The sequence below is a fragment of the Somniosus microcephalus genome, chromosome 25 (assembly GCF_052327205.1).
Source record: "Somniosus microcephalus isolate GS21.2 chromosome 25, FLI_Smic_1.0, whole genome shotgun sequence".
Taxonomy (NCBI): domain Eukaryota; kingdom Metazoa; phylum Chordata; class Chondrichthyes; order Squaliformes; family Somniosidae; genus Somniosus; species Somniosus microcephalus.
Window position 1 is genome coordinate 52,453,906 of NC_141011.1, and position 23,818 is coordinate 52,477,723.

The following is a 23,818-nucleotide window of genomic DNA, read 5'->3' on the forward strand; positions in this document are numbered from 1 at the left end:
TTCCTGGAGAGTTTGATTTTTTTTTTCTTTTCTTTTTTTTTAGTCCTTTCCACATAATTGCTCCATCTTAGATCTTAATAAATTATTCCAGCCTTAGATTGCCGACTTTCTCCACAAAGCACTACCTTTCGCTAAAATATTTACAATAAACATCATTATGTCATGGGCACACATTTGGAAACGGCCTTTAGCTGCCCTGGAAGCGATAATTGGGTGGGGGGGGGGGTGGGGGGGTTTTGGGTGACAATTAACCGTCTGTGTACCCGTCAGTGAGAACGGCACACGTCAACCTTCACATCTTTCACTTCTCTCGCAGAATCGCTTCTGATGCGCTGAGTGAAACAGGCCTTAAAAAAGACACACAAGTAACATCTTGCAGTAGATTCTTGATCCAATACCACACTTGTACCCTTCCGACAGCTAGCGAGGGATTTTACACAGATACGGAGCTGCAGAATTCCTAATTCTGAATGGACTCCTTACATCATTGTCTTTCAGCGTCAGATGCTGCCACTGTATTGTTCTCTCCTTTCACATGAACTCTTCCACTGAATGATGTCATCATTTGACTGGACAATGTAAGAATGTTCAGCCAATGGCATCATCCATGGAAGTGTTCACTGAAAAAATGGGAGGGGGAGGGGGGCAACATATGCAGGTTTAAGAAAACAAAAACAACAACTTGCATTTATATAGCGCCTTTAATGTAGTAAAACGTCCCAAGGCGCTTCACAGGAGTATTATCAAACAAGACCAAAATAATTTGACACCGAGCCACATAAGGAGAAATTAGGGCAGGTGACCAAAAGCTTGGTCAAAGAGGTAGGTTTTAAGGAGCGTCTTAAAAAGGGAGAGAGAGGTAGAGAGGCGGAGAGGTTTAGGGAGGGAATTCCAGAGCTTAGGGCCTCGGCCACCAACGATTGAGCGATTATAAACAGGGAAGCTCAGGAGGGCAGAATTAGAGGAGCGCAGATATCTCAGGGAGGGTTGTGGGGCTGAAGGAGATTACAGAGATAGGGAGGGGCGAGGCCATGGAGGGATTTGAAAACAAGGATGAGAATTTTGAAATCGAGGCGTTGCTGGTCCGGGAGCCAATGTAGGTCAGCGAGCACAGGGGTGATGGGTGAACGGGACTTGGTGTGAGTTTGGCACTAACTCACTAACGGCACTATTTAATGTTTTAATATGGGAGCAACCACTCCTTTACCTTTATTATTTAGGTTGCAGCTTTATTTCAAAATATCTTGGCCGGCAACAATCAGCCTGGTTCAACTATTGGGAAATCTTTTCGAAAAGAGCTAAATTTTTATTAGAGATTTTAAGGCAGCGGTTGTGTGGAACGTGAATAGACGTGTATAAAATTATGAGGGGCCTAGATAGAGCGGGCAGGAAGGACCTATTTCTCTTAGCAGAGAGGTCAATAACCGGGGGACATAAATTTAAAGTAATTGGTAGAAGGATTAGAGGGGAGTTGAGGAGAACTTTTTTCACCCAGAGGGTGGTGGGGGTCTGGAACTCACTGCCTGAAAGGGTGGGAGAGGCAGAAACCCTCATCACATTTAAAAAGAACTTGGATATGCACTTGAAGTGCCGTAACCTACAGGGCTACGGACCAAGAGCTGGAAAGTGGGATTAGGCTGGGATAGCTCTGTGTCGGCCAGCACAGACACGATGAGCCAAATGGCCTCCTTCTGTGCCGTAAATCTCTGTGATTCTACACATGCGACCTTGACGGTTTATAAGTGCAAGCTCTTTCTTTTGCCTCATTGGTCACCAGGTTCCTGCTGCGGCTGAGACATTGAGGAGGCTCACATGGTCAACTGGTACATCCGTGTCTGTGACACCGTGTCACATGGTCAACTGGTACATCCGTGTCCGTGACACCGTGTCACGTGGTCCACTGGTACATGCATGTCAGTGTCACCGTGTCACATGGTCAACTGGTACATCCGTGTCACCGTGTCACATGGTCAACTGGTACATCCGTGTCACCATGTCACATGGTCAACTGGTACATCCGTGTCCGTGACACCGCATCACATGGTCAACTGGCACATCCGTGTCCGTGACACCGTGTCACATGGTCAACTGGTACATCCGTGTCCATGTCACATGGTCAACTGGTACATCCGTGTCTGTGTCACCGTGTCACATGGTCAACTGGTACATCCGTGTCCATGACACCGTGTCACATGGTCAACTGGTACATCCGTGTCACCGTGTCACATGGTCAACTGGTACATCCGTGTCACCGTGTCACATGGTCAACTGGTACATCCGTGTCCGTGACACCGTGTCACATGGTCAACTGGTACATCCGTGTCAGTGTCACTGTGTCACATGGTCAACTGGTACATCCGTGTCCATGACACCGTGTCACATGGTCAACTGGTACATCTGTGTCACCGTGTCACATGGTCAACTGGCACATCCGTGTCCGTGACACCATGTCACATGGTCAACTGGTACATCCGTGTCCGTGTCACATGATCAACTGGTACATCCATGTCAGTGTCAACTGGTACATCCGTGTCCGTGTCACATGGTCAACTGGTACATGTGCGGGTGACCCGGCAGCCCTGGGAACATTTTGACAGGCCCCTGAATCTGTGATTCCAGTGACCCCTGAAACTCTCTCGCCTTTATCTGTTCTGATAATTCTGGTACTCGTTTATAGTGAAATCACTCACAGAAACACACAGTACTTACACCGCATTCCCCGATCAGCGGACTCTGCATTGCTGCCTTGCTCGGTCTGCTCCATTCACTTCGTGGAGTTACACCCTTCACCCTTTTAATTTTTTTAAACGGAGAACTTTGTCATGGACAATCAAGTCGCATTTAAATCACTCAGCATTCTCTGTACATCAGTTGTACTGAAATGCAGTTTAAGCTCAGGCATTTCAACTCTTCGCTGGTCCTTCCTGGAGTCACAGTGTGACTGCGGGCTGAATCTGGGACCAAACGGTTCCTGCGCCCCGAGGCTGAAGTACCAGCACCAACTTGAAGAATTCTACAGTTCGGAACCCCAGACAGATCAGCAGGGAATGGAAACATCTATAGGATTTCCAGGTTGCCACAATCAGGAGGATTGGACTGCTGAATTAGAATATTGCAAGGCATTCAGCTCGACATATCTTGTGTAACGGATACGACCTACAGTGGTCCAGTAATGTCATCATAAAGCATCAATCAGCTTATCTTATGATGTGTTGTAGATAGAATTTCACTCAAACTAGCAATTTTTTTTTGTTGCCTGAATCATTTTCACTTTATAGGCTTCCTGAATCAGAAATGTACTGATCACAGAGAAAGAGCCAGACTGAGGACCCTTCTATAGTCTGCCAGCCAGTGGGCTCACGTCCCGGACGTTCTCGAGGGCACACGGTCAGGTTCCAAGCTAGCATGGCACCTCAATCTGCCAGCCTCACTTCGAATCAGTTTTTGTTATCTCCCTTTCAGGCCATGAGGCGGAGCGCGTCAGGAGAGTGGAATGATCCACTTGAGTTCAGGGGAGGACAAAGAAGTGGGAGAAGGGAAACTGACATCTCATCCCAGTGTTCGTGCAGGAGCTATCAACCAATGACAGAGTACGACGCGTGGAGCGGCCTCACGTTTTGCGCGCAGGCTGAAGCTTCCCCGCCCTCACGAGGTGCGATGCTTCGCCTCTTAGAACATCAAGAGTGAACGGCGAACACCAGCGTCGCCGCTGAGGTGCTCGCACGCTCGCGGCTGCGCAGTAATCCGCAAGGTCCCGCGCAGGCCGCTCGCTGGCTTTTACGTTGCGAGTGCCGCAGCATGCGCAGAAATTTAAAGGGACCGCGCGCATTAAAAGATACAGGCCGCGCAGAACAGAGTGCTGCTCACGGGGCACGCTGGCCACTACCTCACAAATGTTCATCAGACACACGACCGGCACGTTGGAGTCCCAGCCAATGCTCCTCGGAATAAAACGGCAGATGCAATGCCTGCGCAAACGTGCGCCTCTGTTTACTGGTAGAATTATCAATCCGCTGTGCCTGGTGTCTGAAATACCACACAACTTGAACCTTCCAAAAGACCTGGAGAATTTCTCAACGTTTTTCATCCCCATTTATACTTTATTCTGTGCGCGTCAAGAATAACGGAAAATACATCTCGAAGCAGGTATTATAGTCAAGATTTCTTACATATGGCAACACTTAGATGGAGGCTACTTCCCGTTGCAGCACTGTGCATTCGGCATTGTCCTGTGGTGAAAAGTGCGCTGCTTAGCTGCAAGCTGCCAGGCATGCTCCGCACTGACAGGATTAAACTTTCAATGTGTTTTACAACAGTTTGATGTGTTCAGAAATTGGGAATAGCCCTTTAATCACTCATTCTAACAATGCTTTTTTCTTTCTCTGGGTCAGCTGTGACCTTGTCACTACGAGTTAAACTTCCTGCTGCTTCCCCCACATAAAGCTTTTGACAGCTTTTTGCAGCCTGCCACCCCAAACGCCGATGTAATCCCATGTCTGCAGTGTAGATGCTAAATCCTCCCTGAGTAAACCAATTTTGGGCCTTTTTTTCCCCCTCTGTTTATTAGATTATCAGGCTGTTGGACTTGCTTGAGTTCCTGATATACACACTAATCCTAATCCGAGCAGACAACTATAAGCCTTCCTAAAGGAGGGGCTCTCCAGATAGCCATTTACACAGCGAAGAGACTGACTCTGCATCAGAGCATCCTTAAAAACCATGTTGTTTAAGGCCTCGGAATCTGACCGATTGCAGAACAGGATTGAAAATCCTTCCACTGTAATAAGAAATAGTTGGTTTAAAATACACATGTAGACCCTACGGGGTGAGGTTTAAGGAAAGAAAGAAAGAAAGACTTGCATTTCTATAGCGCCTTTCATGACCACCAGACGTCTCAAAGTGCTTTACAGCCAATGAAGTACTTTTGAAGTGGAATCACTGTTGTAATGTAAGAAACGGAGCAGCCAATTTGCGCACAGCAAGCTCCCACAAACAGCAATGTGATAAATGACCAGATAATCGGTTTTAGTGATATTGGCTGAGGGATAAAGATTGGCCCAGGACACCGGGGAGAACTCCCCAGTTCCTCTTCTTCGAAATAGTGCCATGGGATTTTTTTACGGCCACCTGAGAGAGCAGACAGGGCCTCGGTTTAATGTCTCATCTGAAAGACGGCACCTCCGACAGTGCAGCGCTCCCTCAGCACTGCACTGGAGTGTCAGCCTAGCTTTATGTGCTCAAGTCCCTGGAGAGTCCTTCTGGATGGGAGGGTGGGTCACAGAATCAGCCCTGTAGCGCTAAGTGACTGATCAGCAACCCATCCAGTGTGACTCTGTGTTACAAGTGGAGCCTTGTACCATTTATCCTTTTTAATATATGGACACTTAATATGATTAGCACACAACATATGAGGAACCTGCCTAATGTTCTTTACTGCATACTGTGTATATATAAAATATTACTCTACGTCTTTAGAATAACATTTACTGTGCCTATCATTTATGTCTTGAGTACGGAGCCTGTATGTCAAATTTCTTCTGCCCCCATTGTCCGTCCCTGCTTTTCCCCCTTTGATTGGTCATTAGGGTTGTATTCCCTAGAATTTAGAAGGTTGAGGGGTGATCTGATCGAATTTTTCAAGATATTAAGGGAACAGATAGGATAGATAGAGAGAAACTATTTCCGCTGGTTGGGGATTCTAGGACTAGGGGGCAGAGTCTAAAAATTAGAGCCAGACCTTTCAGGAGTGAAATTAGGAAACACTTCCACACACAAAGGGTGGTAGAAGTTTGGAACTCTCTTCCGCAAACGGCAATTGATGCTAGATCAATTGTTAATTTTAAATCAGAGATTGATAGATTTTTGTTAACCAAAGTTATTAAGGGATAAGGGCCAAAGGCGGGTATATGGAGTTAGGTCACAGATCAGCCATGATCTCATTGAATGCCGGAACAGGTTCGAGGGGCTGAATGGCCTCCTCCTGTTCCTATGTTCCTATATTCTGGTTATTTGCAGCTCTCATTATTAACCAATCATATGACATAAAACTTTTCTCCCTAGTCACATTGCAGTAGAAAAGACGATTCCTTGAGATACAGTCATCCTGGGGTGACACTCCTCATCCAAGCTTTTAGTGTTGCTTTACACGTGAATTCTGACCCAGTGTACAGCACCCATATGTAGAGACAGGTGGGACTCTACGAGCCTCAGCCTGATTTAAGAAGCCTGCTCCCTGCCCTGAAACTGTCTGTAACGCACTCCAGCTGTGCTCCACTTTCCCAAGCTTGCCTGCACTTCACCCCCAATCTTAACCTGTCTCCTCAACATCCAGCCACCGCCTGGCACCCATCTTCATCTCAGCCTTGGCACTAGCCTCCAATCGCCACCCCGACCGACCCTTTGCCCTCACACCTGGCTCCGCGAGACACACAGCCCGGCCTCCTCCTCAGCCCACAAGCATTGCTCGTAACAGTGAAATAGACACTGAATCCTGTTATAATGTCATCGCTTTTTACAAAAAGAATTAGGTTGCAAGTGCGATGTTCTTACAACAATGCGCTCAACACATAGATTAACGGCATCAAATCGAGGCATTTAAGGCCCTCGCTGAACAGGTCATTCCTCTAACAGTGCAAGTACAGATTTCACTGCACTCCAAAGTTGCAGGATTTCTTAAGAGGAAAAGCCATTGGGCTCGACAATTTTATATGCGGAGTGCTTTTTTCTCCATTCTCAAGTAGTTGCCCCTCATCATTTTGTATCATAAGAACTAGGAGCAGGAGTAGGCCATTCGGCCCCTCGAGCCTGCTCCGCCATTCAATAGGATCATAGAAACATAGAAGATAGGAGCAGGAGTAGGCCATTCGGTCCCTCGAGCCTGCTCCGCCATTTAATGTGATCATGGCTGATCATCCAAACTCAGTACCCTGTCCCTGCTTTCTCCCCATATCCCTTGATCCCTTTGGCCTTAAGAAATATATCTAACTCCTTCTTGAATATATTTAATGAATTGGCCTCAACTGCCTTCTGTGGTAGAGAATTCCACAGGTTCACCACTCTCTGGGTGAAGAAATTCCTCCTCATCTCAGTCCTAAATGGCTTACCCCTTATCATTAGACTGTGACCCCTGGTTCTGGACTCCCCCGCCATCGGGAACATCCTTCCTGCATCTAGTCTGTCTAGTCCTGTTAGAATTTTATAAGTTTCAATGAGATCTTCTCTCATTCTTCTAAACTCCAGCGAGTATAAGCCCAATCAACCCAATCTCTCCTCATACGTCATTCCTGCCATCCCAGGTATCAGTCTGGTGAATCTTCGCTGCACTCACTCCATGGCAAGAACATCCTTCCTCAGATAAGGCGACCAAAACTGCACACAATACTCAAGGTGTGGTCTCACCAAGGCCCTGTACAACTGCAGCAAGACATCCTTGTTCCTGTACTCGAATCCTCTCGCTACGAAGGCCAACTTACCATTTGCCTTCTTAACCGCCTGCTGCACCTGCATGCTTACCTTCAGCGACTGGTGCACAAGGACACCCAGGTCTCGTTGCACTTCCCCTTCTCCCAATCTATTGCCATTCAGATAATAATCTGCCTTCCTGCTTTTGCCACCAAAGTGGATAACCTCACATTTATCCACATTATACTGCATCTGCCATGCTTCTGCCCAATCACCCAACCTGTCCAAATCATCCTGGAGTTTCTCGGCATCCTCCTCACAGCACACGCACCCACCCAGCTTTGTGTCGTCTGCAAACTTGGAGATATTACATCTAGTTCCCTCGTCTAGATCATTAATATATATCCATGGCTGATCATCGACCTCAACTCCACTTTCCCGCCCGATCTCCATATCCCTTGATTCCCCTAGAGTCCAAAAATCTATCGATCTCAGCCTTGAATATACTCAATGACTCAGCATTCACAGCCCTCTGGGGCAGAGAATTCCAAAGATTCACAACCTTCTGAGTGAAGAAATTCCTCCTCATCTCGGTCTTAAATGGCCGACCCCTTATCCTGAGACTATGCCCCCTAGTTCTAGACTCTCCAGCCAGGGGGAAACAACCTCTCAGTATCTACCCTGTCAATCCCCTTCAGAATCTTGCATGTTTCAATGAGATCACCGCTCATTCTTCTAAACTCCAGAGAGTATCGGCCAATCTACACAATCTCTCATCATAGGATCAAGTCACTTTCTTCAAGCCCACAGGTTATGTAGTATCAATGATGATACATATTGAATTGTGTGAGTAGATTCTTTTCTTCCCTGTAGCTAGCATTGCTCCACTCTACAGCACTTTTAGTTAGTAGCACCTGCTGCATTTCAAAAACGTAGATTTTGTAGGAAAATACAATGATCAACAAGGCTGACAACAACTGGTTATTTCATTTAGGTTCGATTGTCCAATCCATATAGTTTGGGCTTGCCTAAATGTCAATCTTTGTTAGTTTATCATGCGCAGTTAAGTGGCGATGAGGCATCTAGCCAACAGGATGGAGTGAAAGTTGACGGGGATTCACCCTCATCACGCTCCAGCACCCTTTACTGGCTACACACAAATATCCCCATTTATACGTGTTGCAAGAATGATACCAGACCAGATTCATGCAGCCAACTCAATGGAAAAATAATATTTGTGTTGGTGTAAATATAGTGGCGCCAAATATTTCTGGACCACTGCGCCAGTATAAGTGCGATGCCGCACGTCCGCCACCTGTCCTCTTAGCCGCAGCCCAAGCAGCTATGACTCTGGAAGTCATAAAGCAATTAACGTGGAGATAAGACACTCCCTTGAACTCGTTTGCTGCTCTAGGTGAGGTCAGATAATGGAGCACAGACTACGGGCAGAGTTTTCATTGGGCCGTGGAGGCGGGATTGGAGGCGTGTGGGGGTTTAAAATCCCGAAATCGGAGGGCACGAACCCATCCCGCCCCCAACCCGCCTCCATGCCAGTTTCAAAGGAGGCGGGTACTCGACCCACACTGGGACCCGCCTCCCTGAGGCGGGAAGGGGATTAGTGCCAATTAACTGCCTGTTAACAAGTAGTTAACAGGCAGTTTTTAGCCTAATCCCTATTTTTAATGTTGAAGTGTGGGATTCCCGACGGCTCCAAACCACGCCAAGTTAGAGGAGGCGGACCGTCGGGATGAAGGGCTTGGAGGGGTCGAGATGTCCGGTGTTCAGGTGAGTGATGGGTGCATGAGTGCAAAGGTAAGTGTGTTGGGTGTGTGTAAAGTGTTCAAAGAGGTTTTACATACCTTTACAGCCTTCCTTCCTTCAGGGCTCGGGAGTCCCTCATCTCACCGACACAGAAAGCAGAATGGCCGCGAGCTGTCAGAAGTTGCAGCATTCAGCTTTCTGTTCCAGGGAGATCTCTAAATCAGCCGGAGAGGAAGGAATTAACCTGGAGTACAGACTATCAGTGTTTGACAGCTTCAAACAGCTGTCGAACGCTGATATTTCATCTGTCAAAAGGTCTTGACAGATGAAATATCAATCTGTGACGTCACCTGTTGCCGGGTGGCCCTTAATTGGCCTGCTGAGCCCGCTGGGCGGGCTCAACAAGGTCAATCAAGTCAAAGTCACGTGGGTTGGCTAGAACCCCGAAAGTTGTAGTCCTGCCTCCTCAATGAAAACCCAGCCCTATGCATCAAACTGGGGTCTTAAGCCTGAAATTCTTACCAGAGGCCTTTTGGGAACGGACCTGGAGTGGGGCAAGGTGCTACTTCCACCTCCCCATGGACGTGCCTCTGACCTTGTCCCAAATCGCAAGGTCAAGGGCATTCGCAATATGTGGGCAGGTGGCTTTGCCATTTTTGCCTGTCTCGGGGGACTTGGCATGAGGGATATCGCTGTGGCACCATGCTGCAGCATCAGTGGGTCAGTTGTGCCATCTGAGTATCTAAAATAAAAAAATTTAAGCTCTAATTTCTCACTTGCTCAACACCAATCAATCTCTCCGCAATTGTTAGGCAAGGGTATCAAAGGATATGGAGCGAAGGCGGGTGAATGGAGTTGAGGTACAGATCAGCTATGGCGGAAGAGGCTTGAGGGGTTGACTGGCCTACTCCTGTTCCTATGTTCCTACAATACATTGTGGTAGGGAAATCAGCCGTGGTAAATTTCACTTCCACCAGGACCGGGTCCTGACAAGCAAAGAACACCTGCTTCACACAGATGGGCAATGTGGTGGGGGGGGGGGGGGGGTGGAAATGGAGGTAGAACGGGGAAGGAATTCTGATGGATAGCGACAGTCGACCTCTCCCGCCTCTTACAAGAAGGACCTGCCTCCCTTTCCAGCAGAATTTTAAAACCCATTAAAAAAAGGGCCAGAGAGCTGGTGATTTGGGGTTCCACCACCAGACACCCCGATAGCGGCACCACCGCGCTCTGAGGCACGCAGGACTTCGGCCTGTTTGAGTGCTAAATGGATTAGTGCAAAAGCAGATGGTGGCTTTATCCCTCAGCCATCGAGGAAAGCCCTCGAAGCCTGTATTAATTCATCTCCAACCGTAAAGAGATGCAGGAGCCACACACATATCCAAACAGGACTTGTGTGACGTGAGTGGCACATTTACTGAACACTGTAACTTCCATTGTTACACTTCCAGCATTCCTTCTCTTAGTGGTTGAATTAAACTGTTTAAGAGTCCTCAGAACGTGGATTTTTTTTTTTTAATAAGACTTGAGTTATTCAAACTGACGATTTTATGGCTCTGAACCCCTCAGAGGTGAAATCGCACTGTGGGATATTATTAACAAATGCACTCCCACCATCATATGAAACTCCTATGCTCACTTTGTCACATGGTGCAGGAGTTAACACATGGCTTAGTTAAAATGGGCTCATTTTTAATATACCCCAGCATGATTGCGACTCTTTCTATTTTAACCCTTTAGATACTGGAATATTATTTCTGCCATAGAATAAAACTGCCAGAATCAAGAACAGTCAGGGAATGGATTAATGCTTTGTGGCTCGACAGATTTCTAGTCTGTAAATTCAAAGAAAGAAAAGACTTGCATTTATATAGCGCCTTTCATGACCACCGGACGTCCCAAAGCGCTTTACAGCCAATGAAGTACTTTTTTTTTTGGAGTGTAATCACTGTTGTAATGTAGAAAACGCGGCAGCCAATTTGCGCACAGCAAGCTCCCACAAACAGCAATGTGATAATGACCAGATAATCTGTTTTTGTTATGTTAATTGAGGGATGAATATTGGCCCCAGGACACCGGGGAGAACTCCCCCTGCTCTTCTTCGAAATAGTGCCATGGGATCTTTTATGTCCACCTGAGAGAGCAGACCGGGCCTCGGTTTAACGTCTCATCCGAAAGACGGCACCTCCGACAGTGCAGCACTCCCTCAGCACTGCACTGGGAGTGTCAGTCTGGATTTTTGAGCTCAAGTCCCTGGAGTGGGGCTTGAACCCACTCTGTAAATCCAACACAGGAAAACAATGTTTCTCGTGTTATGTGCAATAAAATGGCCATAATCTGAGAGCGGAGAGGAATCGTTAAGAACTCAACAGTTAAATGTGTTCAGGTAATTAGCCACCTTGCTCCCCTGAGCTTTGTACCTGAGTACACCTGATTGCACTCACCTCTGCATTCACACATAATCTCTGCTGGTTTCGCTCAGACTCAATTTAACTCATTTACTCCAAAGTCCCCCCCCCCCACCCCGACAAACTCATTGGAGCAAAAGATGATAATGGCATCCATTGAACTGCAGTTGCATGAGCTGGGACTAGATGATAGGGCCTCTCAGCTGCCAGTCACAGAGTTATGACAAATGAATAAAGAAACTGCACACACTGATCAACCAAATGGAAGCCAGGTGTCACTCCAGCAAAACCATAAGAACAGGCACCTAATGAGCACGGAACAAACGTATCAAAAAACTATATCACGAGAAACGACAAAACTCAGTCATTAACACCAGGCACTTATTGACGAATTATGTTAACAGCAGTCAACTGTATTTATCACACCAATATTTGAAATTTCAGCTGCTATATTGACACAATGTTTTCTCACACCCATTAGAGTTTATCTTGTTGGGCTAAATTCATTGTTGAGCAGCATCACACCCCGCGATAGTAATCATTAACAAATACTGCACAGTAAACACCCATTAAGTTTCCTAATTAACAATGCATAAACTGTTTGAAAATGCACTGCTTGGATGATGCCAGCCAGCTCCGTTGCAGTCAAGACAATACTGGTTATAGATTATTGCCAACGGACCCGTGCGTGCTGGCGGAAAACCCCACCTGTCCGACAAGTAGAAAGTTATATTTAAGAACATAAGGACACACGCAAGTTTGTGCTGATTTATGGCTCTGACAATAAATAACTTGTTGGGGACCCCAAGGTTGAAACCGTCACCACCTTGAAAGTGTATCGATGAAGTGATGCTGCATCTCTGCTTCCATGTGACCTCTTCCAGTGAGCAAAATGATTTGAAGAGATATTGCAAACAGCGTAACAACAACAACTTGTATTTATATAGCGCCTTTAACGTAGTAAAGGACATAAGAATTAGGAGCAGAAGTCAGCCATACGGCCCCTCGAGCCAGCTCCGCCATTCATTAAGGTCATGGCTGATCATCGACCTCATCTCCACTTTCCCACCCCATCCCCCTTGATTCCCCTAGAGTCCAAAAGTCTATCGATCTCGGCCTTGAATATACCCAAAGACTCAGCATTCACAGCCCTCTGGGGCAGAGAATTTCAAAGATTCACAACCCTCTGAGTAAAACATCCCAAGGCGCTGCACAGGAGTATTTAAAGACAAAAAATTTGACACCGAGCCACATAAGGAGAAATTAGGGCAGGTGACCAAAAGCTTGGTCAAAGAGGTAGGTTTTAAGGAGTGTCTTAAAGGAGGAGAGAGAGGTCACGAGGCGAAGAGGTTTAGGCAGGGAATTCCAGAGCTTAGACAGACAATCAACTATTAAAGATTGGATATTCTGGGGTTTAATTTTCTTTGGAACAGAGGAGGCTGAGGGGAGATTTAATTGAGGTGTATAAAATTATGAGGGGCCTAGATGGAGTGGATAGGAAGGAACTATTTCCCTTAGCAGAGAGGTCAATAACCAGGGGGCACAGATTTAAAGTAATTGGTAGAAGGATTAGAGGGGAGTTGAGGAGAACTTTTTTCACCCAGAGGGTGGTGGGGGTCTGGAACTCACTGCCTGAAAGGGTGGTAGAGGCAGAAACCCTCATCGCATTTAAAAAGTACTTGGATATGCACTTGAAGTGCTGTAATCTACAGGGCTACGGACCAAGAGCTGGAAAGTGGGATTAGGCTGGAGAGCTCTTTTTCGGCCGGCACAGACATGATGGGCCAAATGGCCTCCTTCTGTGCCATAAACTTCTATGGTTCTATGATCTCATCAGAACACTCCATGGAGTCTAGGGGAATGGAATAAATTTGATGCTAAAATTGAAGGGGCGTATTCAGTATTTTAAACTTTCGAAGATTATAATATGAATGGGACTTACTGGAATTTCTAAAAGTTTGCCAAGAGTGATGGAAGCTGGAGGTCACATCCCTATTTTTGCTTGCAAGCCAGAAAATTGTCTTCTGTAAATGTTCTAACACGATGGCATACTTGTTAAGTTCTTGTGCCATCTCATTGCAGGATACTGACTTTGGCAGATTTAAGGAAGTGAGTTGCAAACAGTGCTTCGCCTAATGCCACAAAAAAACTGGAACACAATCATAGAATGGTTACAGCACAGAGGGAGGCCATTCGGCCCGTCGAGCCCGTGCCGGCTCTCTGTAAGAGCACTTCAGCTAGTCCCACTCCCCCGCCCTTTCCCCGTAGCCCTGCAAATTTTTTTCCTTCAGGTACTTATCCAATTCCCTTTTGAAAGCCACGATTGAATCTGCCTCCACCACCCTTTCAGGCAGTGCATTCCAGATCCTAACCACTCGCTGCGTAAAAAAGTTTTTCCTCATGTCGCCTTTGGTTCTTTTGCCAATCACCTTAAATCTGTGTCCTCTGGTTCTCGACCCTTCCGCCAATGGGAACAGTTTCTCTCTATCTACTCTGTCCAGACCCCTCGTGATTTTGAACACCTCTATCAAATCTCCTCTCAATCTTCTCTGCTGTAAGGAGAACAACCCCAGCTTCTCCAGTCTATCCACGTAATGGTGGACACATTCCAATTGCCACATTCAAGCCCCTGTCTGCTAATGCAATGGCAGATACTTTTTAACTAAAATGCTTGGTATAAAAGTTGTGGTTTGCTTGCTCTCAAATCAGTCCCATTCCGAACTCCAATACCCAAATGTTGATGTGTGAAACCTGTTCTCACACGTGGATGAGGGACAGTTCAATCCACTTTGAATCACCACTCACAATCTGCCGCAGGGTGTACACTAGCGTATTTGTCACTTGATACACTACAAGATCTGTTAAACAGGATTCAAACAAACTTTGATTGACAGTTTAAACAGGCTGTAACATTATAAAGTTAACCCGTTTCCTCAAGATTGAATTAGATCTCTCTCCTGCATTCTGGTTAAATCCATCTCATCACCCCCCTCCCTCCACCCCTAACCTGCACAAATCCATCCCATTGCTGTTACTCCAAACCTGCTAAAGCTAATGATCCCCCCGCCGCTCTGAATTAGCTCTGCTCCTGTTAGCTGTAAGATCCTTAGGCCCGTTAGTGGATGGGCTTGTCAAATGAGTAAGAAGCTGGAATTTGTCAGGAATTGAAGAGTAGGGAGACAGAGTTGATTGTGCTCGCACCAGAACTGACACCAGGAGGTCAATAACCAGGGGGCAATGATTTAAAGTCATTGGTAGAAGGATTAGAGGGGAGTTGAGGAGAACTTTTTCACCCAGTGGGTGGTGGGGGTCTGGAACTCACTGCCTGAAAGGGTGGTCGAGGCAGAAACCCTCATCACATTTAAAAAGTACTTGGATATGCACTTGAAGTGCTGTAACCTACAGGGCTACGGACCAAGAGCTGGAAAGTGGGATTAGGCTGGAGAGCTCTTTTTCGGCCGGCACGGACACGATGGGCCGAATGGCCTCCTTCTGTGCTGTAAATTTCTATGATTTTATGATTTATTCAGCGTGCTTAATTAACATTTTTGTTCTTCACTTCCCAATGTGTCACAGAGCCAGGGAAATACACAGAACAGGCCATTTGGTCTGGTGTGTAGGTGCCAACCTCATGCAGAACAATTATTTTGAACACTTCTACAGCGTTTTATTATATCAGAAATAAAATTCATATTTTCTCAATAATCTACAACCAGCACAGCCGTTTATTCATTAATGCTCTTGCAAACCTTATCAGATTTTAATAAAATTGACTAAATTCCAACAATCAAATGAATGTATTCATAATTGTGAAAGGGTTTCAAGTACAACGAATATAGTGGGTATTTAATAAAATATTTCTCGTTTCATAAGAAGTGCCAAGTATTTGATGCTCTGATAACTTACAAAGAGGTTGCATTAAACCTGTCTGCTTACACTCTCCATTATTAGCAATGGGATTACAGTGCAGCTCCGACCCCTCCCTCCAGTTATAAAGGCAGTGGCCACGGTGAAGCCAACATCAGCCATAATTCGCCACCGCGAATCTAAGGATTTGCATGAACTTTCATAAGTGGCAAAATGGCCCTCTGGGGTTTTTCGAAGTCATGTTGTGTGGGGGCTGCTAGCAGGACCTGTGTTAATAAACATAAAAACATAAGAAATAGGAGCAGGAGTCGGCCATACGGCCCCCTCGAGCCTGCTCCACCATTCATTAAGATTGTGGCTGATCTTCGACCTCAACTCCACTTTCCCGCCCGATCTCTATATCCCTTGATTCCCCTAGAGTCCAAAAATCTATCGATCTCAGCCTTGAATATACTCAAAGACTCAGCATCCACAGCCCTCTGGGGTAGAGAATTCCAAAGGTTCACCACCCTCCGAGTGAAGAAATTCCTTCTCATCTCAGTCTTAAATGGCCGACCCCTTATCCTGAGACTATGCCCCCTAGTTCTAGACTCTCCAGCCAGGGGGGAAACAACCTCTCAGCATCGACCCCGTCAACCCCCCCCCCTCAGAATCTTGCATGTTTCAAAGGCTAATCCAGCCATTAATTATTTTTACACAGTACTAGCTGATTCTGCCCTTCCTATGTTTGACTTCCCCCCACCCCCACCCCTCCCTCTTCTGAATGGAAGTTCAGGGAGCACTTTGGTTTTTACTCCCCCTGTTCAAAACTGTACAACTATATCAGAATCATCCTTTACCGAGGCCTCCACAGTCCATAGCCAGCACTCCCCCCCCACCCCTATCTTCCTCACTAATCTCCTTACACCCATGTTGGCCGTGAGCGAAGCCATGACTAGTGGAAGAAAAGTCCATTCCTGGCTCTCCTCATCAGTTTACTCAAAGCGAGTTTCTCATTTTCATTTACACCCTGAGGAAAATCTACCTGGAGATGTTTATGAAACCACCTGCAATGATCCATTTAACCCTCTTTTCCAGACTCTACATATTCTTCACCTGAATCTTCAGGGGGTGCGATTATCTTGTTAAAATTCAGTAGTACCCTTCCAAATGTGTATATTTTTGATGATTCAGGAATACCATGTCAATATTTGCTCCTGTGAAGAGCTTTGGGATGTTCTACTCCCTATCTCTGTAATCTCCTCCAGCCCCACAACCCCCACGCCCCCCCCTGAGATATCTGCGCTCCTCTAATTCTGCCCTCTTGAGCATCCCTAATTATAATCGCTCAACCATTGGTGGCCGTGCCTTCTGTTGCCTGGACCCTAAGCTCTGGAATTCCCTGCCTAAACCTCTCTGCCTCACTACCGCTCTTTCCTCCTTTAAGACGCTCCTTAAAACCTACCTCTTTGACCAAGCTTTTGGTCACCTGCCCTAATTTCTCCTTATGTGGCTCGGTGTTCAAATTTTTTCTCTTATAACACTCCTGCGCAGCGCCTTGGGACATTTTACTATGTTAAAGGCGCTATACAAATACAAGTTGTTGTTGTTGTTAAAGGCGCTCTATAAATGCAAGTTGTTGACGTCGTGGATTCGCATTTGAGTGGTGTTTAGTTATAACTGAACTAGTTACAAGTGCAAAGGGAGTGAGTTGAACATGGGTGCTCTGAAGAAAATGGAGCCGTTTCACAGACAGTTCATGGAGGGACGCTATTTGTCACAGTGTGATTCTTCTGACAGCTTTAGGACTTGTTAGTAACTTAACTTTACATTTGGAAAAGTGCTGGAACGATACAAATATACAATGTAATTCTTTGATCAATATTCTGGACAAACAACTCTAACTCAGAAAATTCAATGGATCATTCCCGCTGATCTAACACAATAATATAGCGAGCGTCTATCGGTAGTTATTTACAGATTAACCACTGAACTCTCATTAATTCCCCCAAAATGACCTATTTAAGAATGAATGCAATATAATGATGAAACAGACAAGAGAAAACTAACTGGGAAAGCAAATGACACCTGAAACTTACCGATCCACACAGATCGGCGCGTCAGTCCGTAGCACCTGCTTCTCTTGGGCCTTCCCCTCCTGTCAAAACAATGGTGAGAGGGCAAAGGTTACAAACAAAGTTCATTTTCAGTGACTAAACGGTCATCTTCCCAACAGTTGATTTCTAGGATGAGCCTCTTGAGGTTCTCCAGAACGATTGGCCCTTTCTGCATCAACGTCCCTGCAAATCCCACCCCCACCATGTAATGGGCCTGTGAACACAGAACGACACCTACACCACACATTCAGGATTCTAACTGCACTGAGACAAGAAATCCTCAGGACGAAAGTGGTTAAAGGAGAGAGTAAGAAAGAGAAAATAAAATAAAAGAAAGACTTGCATTTCTATAGCGCCTTTCACGACCACCGGACGTCACAAAGTGCTTTACAGCCAATGAAGTACTTTTTGGAGTGTAGTCACTGTTGTAATGTAGGAAACACGGCAGCCAATTTGCGCACAGCAAGCTCCCACAAACAGCAATGTGATAATGACCAAATAATGAGAGAGTGAATGAGCGAGAGAGAGAGAGAGAGAGAGAGAGCGTGAGAGAGAGAAGGAACACTGATTAAGTCTCCTTTCTGGAAATCAGCTCTAAAGGTGATGGACTGAGGCCAAATGAAAGTTACCAACTGTTGCAGGAAAGCGCGATGATCCCTCCCATAGGAGGCTGTAACTGAACTCTAAGGGCAGTAATGGCGCGCACACACACACTCACACTCAGTCACACACACTCACTCTCACTCACACAGTCACACGCACACTCTCGCACTTACATTCACACACACACTCACTCACACGCGCGGGGGGGGGGGGGCCTCACGGGGGCCGGGGACAACAACGGTGGGGGGGCAGGTGCTGGCAGGGGGCCAGCAACAAAAATGGCCGCCCGCCACCTCCCCTTTAACTAGCGCCGCCCCGGCTGCAGGTAGGCCCCCCGACCCCGGCGGACATAGCGTCTTAGGGCACTAACTGGAGGCGCAAATCAACCAAATTTAGCCCCCAAGAGTTTTTTAAAAATCGCTGCAATTTCAGTCTTGTGACAACAGATTGAAAAAGCAAATTGAAGCATCCAATGGAGACAGCTGCTGTGAATCTCCCCCAGAATAGAACCGACATTTTCAAAACTCAACGATTCCTCCCCCCACCCTCCCCCTAAAAAAAAATAAGCTCAATACTTTAGCTGTTTTGTTATATTTTATCAGCAGGTTGGAACTGTAAGGCAGGTTGGAAATGCCTCACCCTTCAAATCAAACTGCGATATTTCTGATCGAGCCATTACACTCCTTTATCACAAATAGCATTTAACTTTTATTTTCCACTCTCTCTCTCCACTTGTGACGGGGGGGGGGGGGGGGGAACAATTGAGTCATTATCTATCATCTTGAAAACCCCTGCGCTGGCTAAATATAAAAATCACAATTACTGCAAAGGAGCTGGGGGTGTGCTACAGTCTGACAGTCACACAAGCTTGTCAATAAATTTCTTGTTCCCTTCATTCTGGTTGAAATTCATTACCTAATATGGACCCGCCTGCTTTCTAAGTTATTTCTAGTGCGTGTGATAATACTCTCAGGGATGCCTGGACTGGCTGCAGTTGGGATTCTGCAAATCCTGCTTTCACGGGGCAATTACCAGCGAAATGGTGTCAAAAAAAGAAGTTTGAAAAGTGCAGTGGATTGGCAACAGATTATATAAACAAGCCCTGACATCATTTTTTTCCCCCCTCTCTCTCTCTCATTCTGCTGAGGACAGCAAGTTAAAAACCTCACGCCTGTGTGGTTAGCAGCTGCAATCGTCGGAGAAGTGACTCAGTTTGTTTCACTGTTAAAGATGTAACAAATTTGACTCATTTAACACACACGAGTGTCTCTGGCCGTTGTACCACATTCTGCATAGATGCTCCAATACAAGTGAATCAGCTTGGGACCTGTGACAGTCCTACTTGTAAAATTATTTAGGACACACATACTCCTTATAGATGCGTGTTTATAGATTGTATACATGCATGATATATCTAATTAATATCAAACTATTTATGGGGCAGTGAGCATACAGGAGCAGCTCTATCCTACAGTCTGACAGGGTAGAAGGGACGGAGCCCAGCCATCCAGGACACCATCCAGGACAAAGCAGCCCACTTGATTGGCACCCCATCCGCCACCTTAAACATTCACTCCCTCCACCACTGGCGCGCCGTGGCTGCAGTGTGCACCATCTACAAGATGCACTGCAGCAACTTGCCAAGGCTTCTTCGGCAGCACCTCCCAATCCCGCGACCTTTTCCACCTAGAAGGACAAGGGCAGCAGGTGCATGGGAACACCACCACCTCCAAGCTCCCCTCCAAGTCACACACCATCCTGACTTGGAAGTATATCGCCGATCCTTCATCGTCGCTGGGTCAAAATCCTGGAACTCCCTCCCTAACAGCACTGTGGGAGCACCTTCACTGCACGGACTGCAGCGGTTCAAGGCGGCGGCTCACCACCACCTTCTCAAGGGCAATTAGGGATGGGCAATAAATGCCGGCCTTGCCAGCGACACCCACATCCCAGGAACAATTTTTTTTTAAATTGGAAGCCTCTGTAGGCCAGGGCTACCAGCCTTTGCAACTTCGGAAATATGCTCGATGCCTTCCCAGGAAATTCGCTTGCCAATTACACGGCTGAGCGGATTGTTCGGTTTGGTGAACGGGAGTTAAAAATAACAAATTTGATGGGAAGTTGTTGAGCGTTTTGTTTATCAAACGCGCTGCACCTTAATATCACAAAAATACAGAAAGTGCCTTTGTACAAAAGGTAGATACTGCACGGCATCATCAGGTCAGAAAGGTTGGGCCTATACTCATTGGAGGTTAGAAGAATGACAGGGGATCTTATTGAAACATATAAGATTCTGAGGGGGCTTGACAGGGTAAATGCAGAGAGGATCTTTCCCCTAGTGGGGGAATCTAGAACTCGGGGGCATAGTTTCAGAATAAGGGGTCGCCCATTTAAGACGGAGATGAGGAGGAATTTCTTCTCTCAGAGGGTCGTGAATCTTTGGAATTCTCTACCCCAGAGAGATGTGGAGGCGGAGTCATTGAATATATTCAAGGTGGAGATTGACAGACATTTGAACTACAGGGGAGTCAAGGGGTATGGGGAGAGAGCGGGAAAGTGGTGTTGAGGCAGAAGATCAGCCATGATCTCATTGAATGGCGGAGCAGGCGCGAGGCGCCGATTGACCGACTCCTGCTCCTGTTTCTTATGTTCTTAGGTCCAAAGTGATCTCCAGGACTAGTGTCGCCCGCCTAAAGGGGTTGGAGAGGAACTTCCCTGATTTTTATTTTAACAAAATTGGCCTGGCTTTTTATCTGGGTTTTCACCTCTCCCAGGAGATCCCACGGTTTGGGGCGGGGTGGAGATCCCACGGTTTGGGGCGGGGTGGAGATCCCACGGTTTGGGGCGGGGTGGAGATCCCACGGTTTGGGGCGGGGTGGAGATCCCACGGTTTGGGGCGGGGTGGAGATCCCACGGTTTGGGGCGGGGTGGAGATCCCACGGTTTGGGGCGGGGTGGAGATCCCACGGTTTGGGGCGGGGTGGAGATCCCACGGTTTGGGGCGGGGTGGAGATCCCACGGTTTGGGGAGGGGTGGAGATCCCACGGTTTGGGGCGGGGTGGAGATCCCACGGTTTGGGGAGGGGTGGAGATCCCACGGTTTGGGGCGGGGTGGAGATCCCACGGTTTGGGGAGGGGTGGAGATCCCACGGTTTGGGGTGGGGTGGAGATCCCACGGTTTGGGGAGGGGTGGAGATCCCACGGTTTGGGGTGGGGTGGAGGTCCCACGGATTGGGGTGGGGTGGGGTGGGGATCCCACGGTTTGGGGTGGGGTGGGGATCCCACGGTTTGGGGTGGGGTGGGGATCCCACGGTTTGGGGTGGGGAGGGGTGGAGATCCCACGGTTTGGGGTGGGGTGGGGATCCCACGGTTTGGGGTGGGGTGGGGATCCCACGGTTTGGGGTGGGGTGGGGATCCCACGGTTTGGGGTGGGGTGGGGATCCCACGGTTTGGGGTGGGGTGGAGATCCCATGGTTTGGGGTGGGGTGGAGATCCCATGGTTTGGGGTGGGGTGGAGATCCCATCCCATGGTTTGGGGTGGGGTGGAGATCCCATGGTTTGGGGTGGGGTGGGGTGGGGAGTGTAGATATTGTGATACACAAGGCGTCGCAGTTGTGTGGGATAGACTGGATGGACCAGAGGGTCTTGGCTGGTCGGTCATTGCTCGTACATTCGTGTTACCACAAGGTGTCCTTTTCTGGCCAAACAATTGGGAAAAGCTATTTGCTGATGCTATTACGCTGTTATATAATGTGTGATATTCCACACTCAGTGAGATATAAACCTTGCCTCCTCTTCTGATATCTATCTGTTGTGAATTTTCCAATGCTGTTATATAGTACAGTAATCAATAGAACCACAAACCATATCACTCAGTATTCTTGAACGGGTAGTTTCTCGTTTGTATAAGATTCGTATGGAAAACCTCAAAGGAAATCCAGTTAAATAATTTTTATTGATACTCAATAGAATATGTTAGTGATACCCTCTAAACTCCACACACTGGTCATAATGAAGAGATCGCTTTCTAGAAAGTGGGGATAACTTTTTGTGAGACCTGACCTATTCCAGGTCATCAGGCGATGAATAAAATAAAATGAGGTGCTCCTCCAACTGTTCAACAGGTAAATGCAGTGCTCGGTGTGGTGGTGAACTCTACAGATCAGGCAGACCAGCGTCTCTGGTTAATCCTTAGCCTGTGCTGAGTTAGCAGACCTGAGCTGGGGCTGGAGCAGAAGAGCTGCAAGCTGGACTGAGGGAGTTCCCATTCTTGATGGCTATCCAGTAACCCCTGTTAGAGCGTGTATGAGTGTGTGTGCACGTGTGAGCGTGTGCACGTGTGCGTGCATGTGCTGCATGTGTGTGTGGTTGTGTAAGCATGTGCATGTGCTGCGTGTGTGGTTGAGTGTGTGTGTGTGTGTGTGTGTGTGGTTGAGTGTGTGTGTGTGTGTGTGTGTGTGTGCGTGTGTGTGTGTGTGGTTGAGTGTGTGTGTGTGTGTGTGTGTGGTTGAGTGTGTGTGTGTGTGTGTGTGTTTGAGTGTGTGTTTGAGTGTGTGTGTGTGTGTGTGTGTGTTTGAGTGTGTGTGTGTTTGAGTGTGTGTGTGTGTGTGTGTTTGAGTGTGTGTGTGTGTGTGTGTGTGTGTGTGTGTGTGTGTGTGAGTGTGAGTGTGAGTGTGTGTGTACGCGGGTAAGGGCACAGTTGAATAGACTGTCAACACTCACTGTCTAAGCTCACACATGCAGAACTGCCACTTGGGAGACATCCAAGGTTCCTGTGGGACCTTCTGCAGCATGAGTTAGCACCTTCACAGGTGGAGAAAACTGCAGCAAAAGAAACGCCATCATAAAACTGCTATTGCCGTATAAATCCAAGTCATCTGTTTCTTGGGAAACTGCCATTTGAGCGGGAGTGACGAGGATGCTGGGGTTGCCACATGTTTATGGAATCTGTTTTCAGTTAAAGGTTCCGCAGAATCAGATAACTGACTCAATCTCTGTGAAAGACAGTAACTGTTTAAAAAAAGAATAGACGTGTGGCAAAATGCTACCAGGCAACTGAGGAGATTCACTAACGGTAAAGACGGCAGCACAGTAGTGAAGGCCAGCTGGCATCTATTTGTTAATTAATTAAATGTGTTTAAAAATACACTGAACTTGGTTAACAGCTGAGAAACGTAAACTAGGTAATTTGAGCAGATGTGAATTTTGAGAGTTTCAAACCCAGTTTGTACCGACCGACAAGAAGAATCCAACCTCCTGTCGGCAGTTTTCAAATCCTTATGGGCTGACGATCAAAACGATTCAAAATATTTAACAGAAACAAGCCCCAATGGTTAAGTTCTTTCTCTGTAGCTGTCTTTGGGAGTGTGTTATTGTGAAGGGTGCATTTATATGGCTCTTCGTTAGACAGGGAGCTACATTTTACGGGTGATTTATGGACTGTCACTGAATGCTGCAGTTAAGAGTTTGTCTGTCTTTGTAAAGGGGTTTGTTCTGTTGTACGAATGTGCCAACTCCAAAAAAAAAAACGATTTTTTTTTTTTTGGAACATGTAAGAACAGAAGAGTAATTGAAATGATAGTGAAGAGATTCAAGTCTGTAGGAGGGAAGCATGCGATCTGTTAATGAACGCAATTATAAGTGGCACATCAGTTATCACAAACTACAGGTAGATCCTGAGAGTG

The 23,818-nt window shown here is 46.9% G+C and overlaps 1 protein-coding gene across 9 annotated transcripts in view; it reads right to left on the reverse strand.

The window, feature by feature from the left end:
* Positions 1 to 23,818, reverse strand: part of casz1 (castor zinc finger 1) — a 400,652-nt gene that overhangs the window by 262,562 nt on the left and 114,272 nt on the right. For 8 of the 9 annotated variants that reach the window (XM_085967449.1, XM_085967451.1, XM_085967450.1 and 5 more), the window contains exon 3: positions 17,516 to 17,574. The exons of the other annotated variant lie outside the window; for it this stretch is intronic. The gene's annotated coding sequence lies outside the window, so the exon portion shown is untranslated. The remainder of the gene's footprint in view (positions 1 to 17,515; positions 17,575 to 23,818) is intronic. 9 annotated transcript variants of the gene reach the window in all.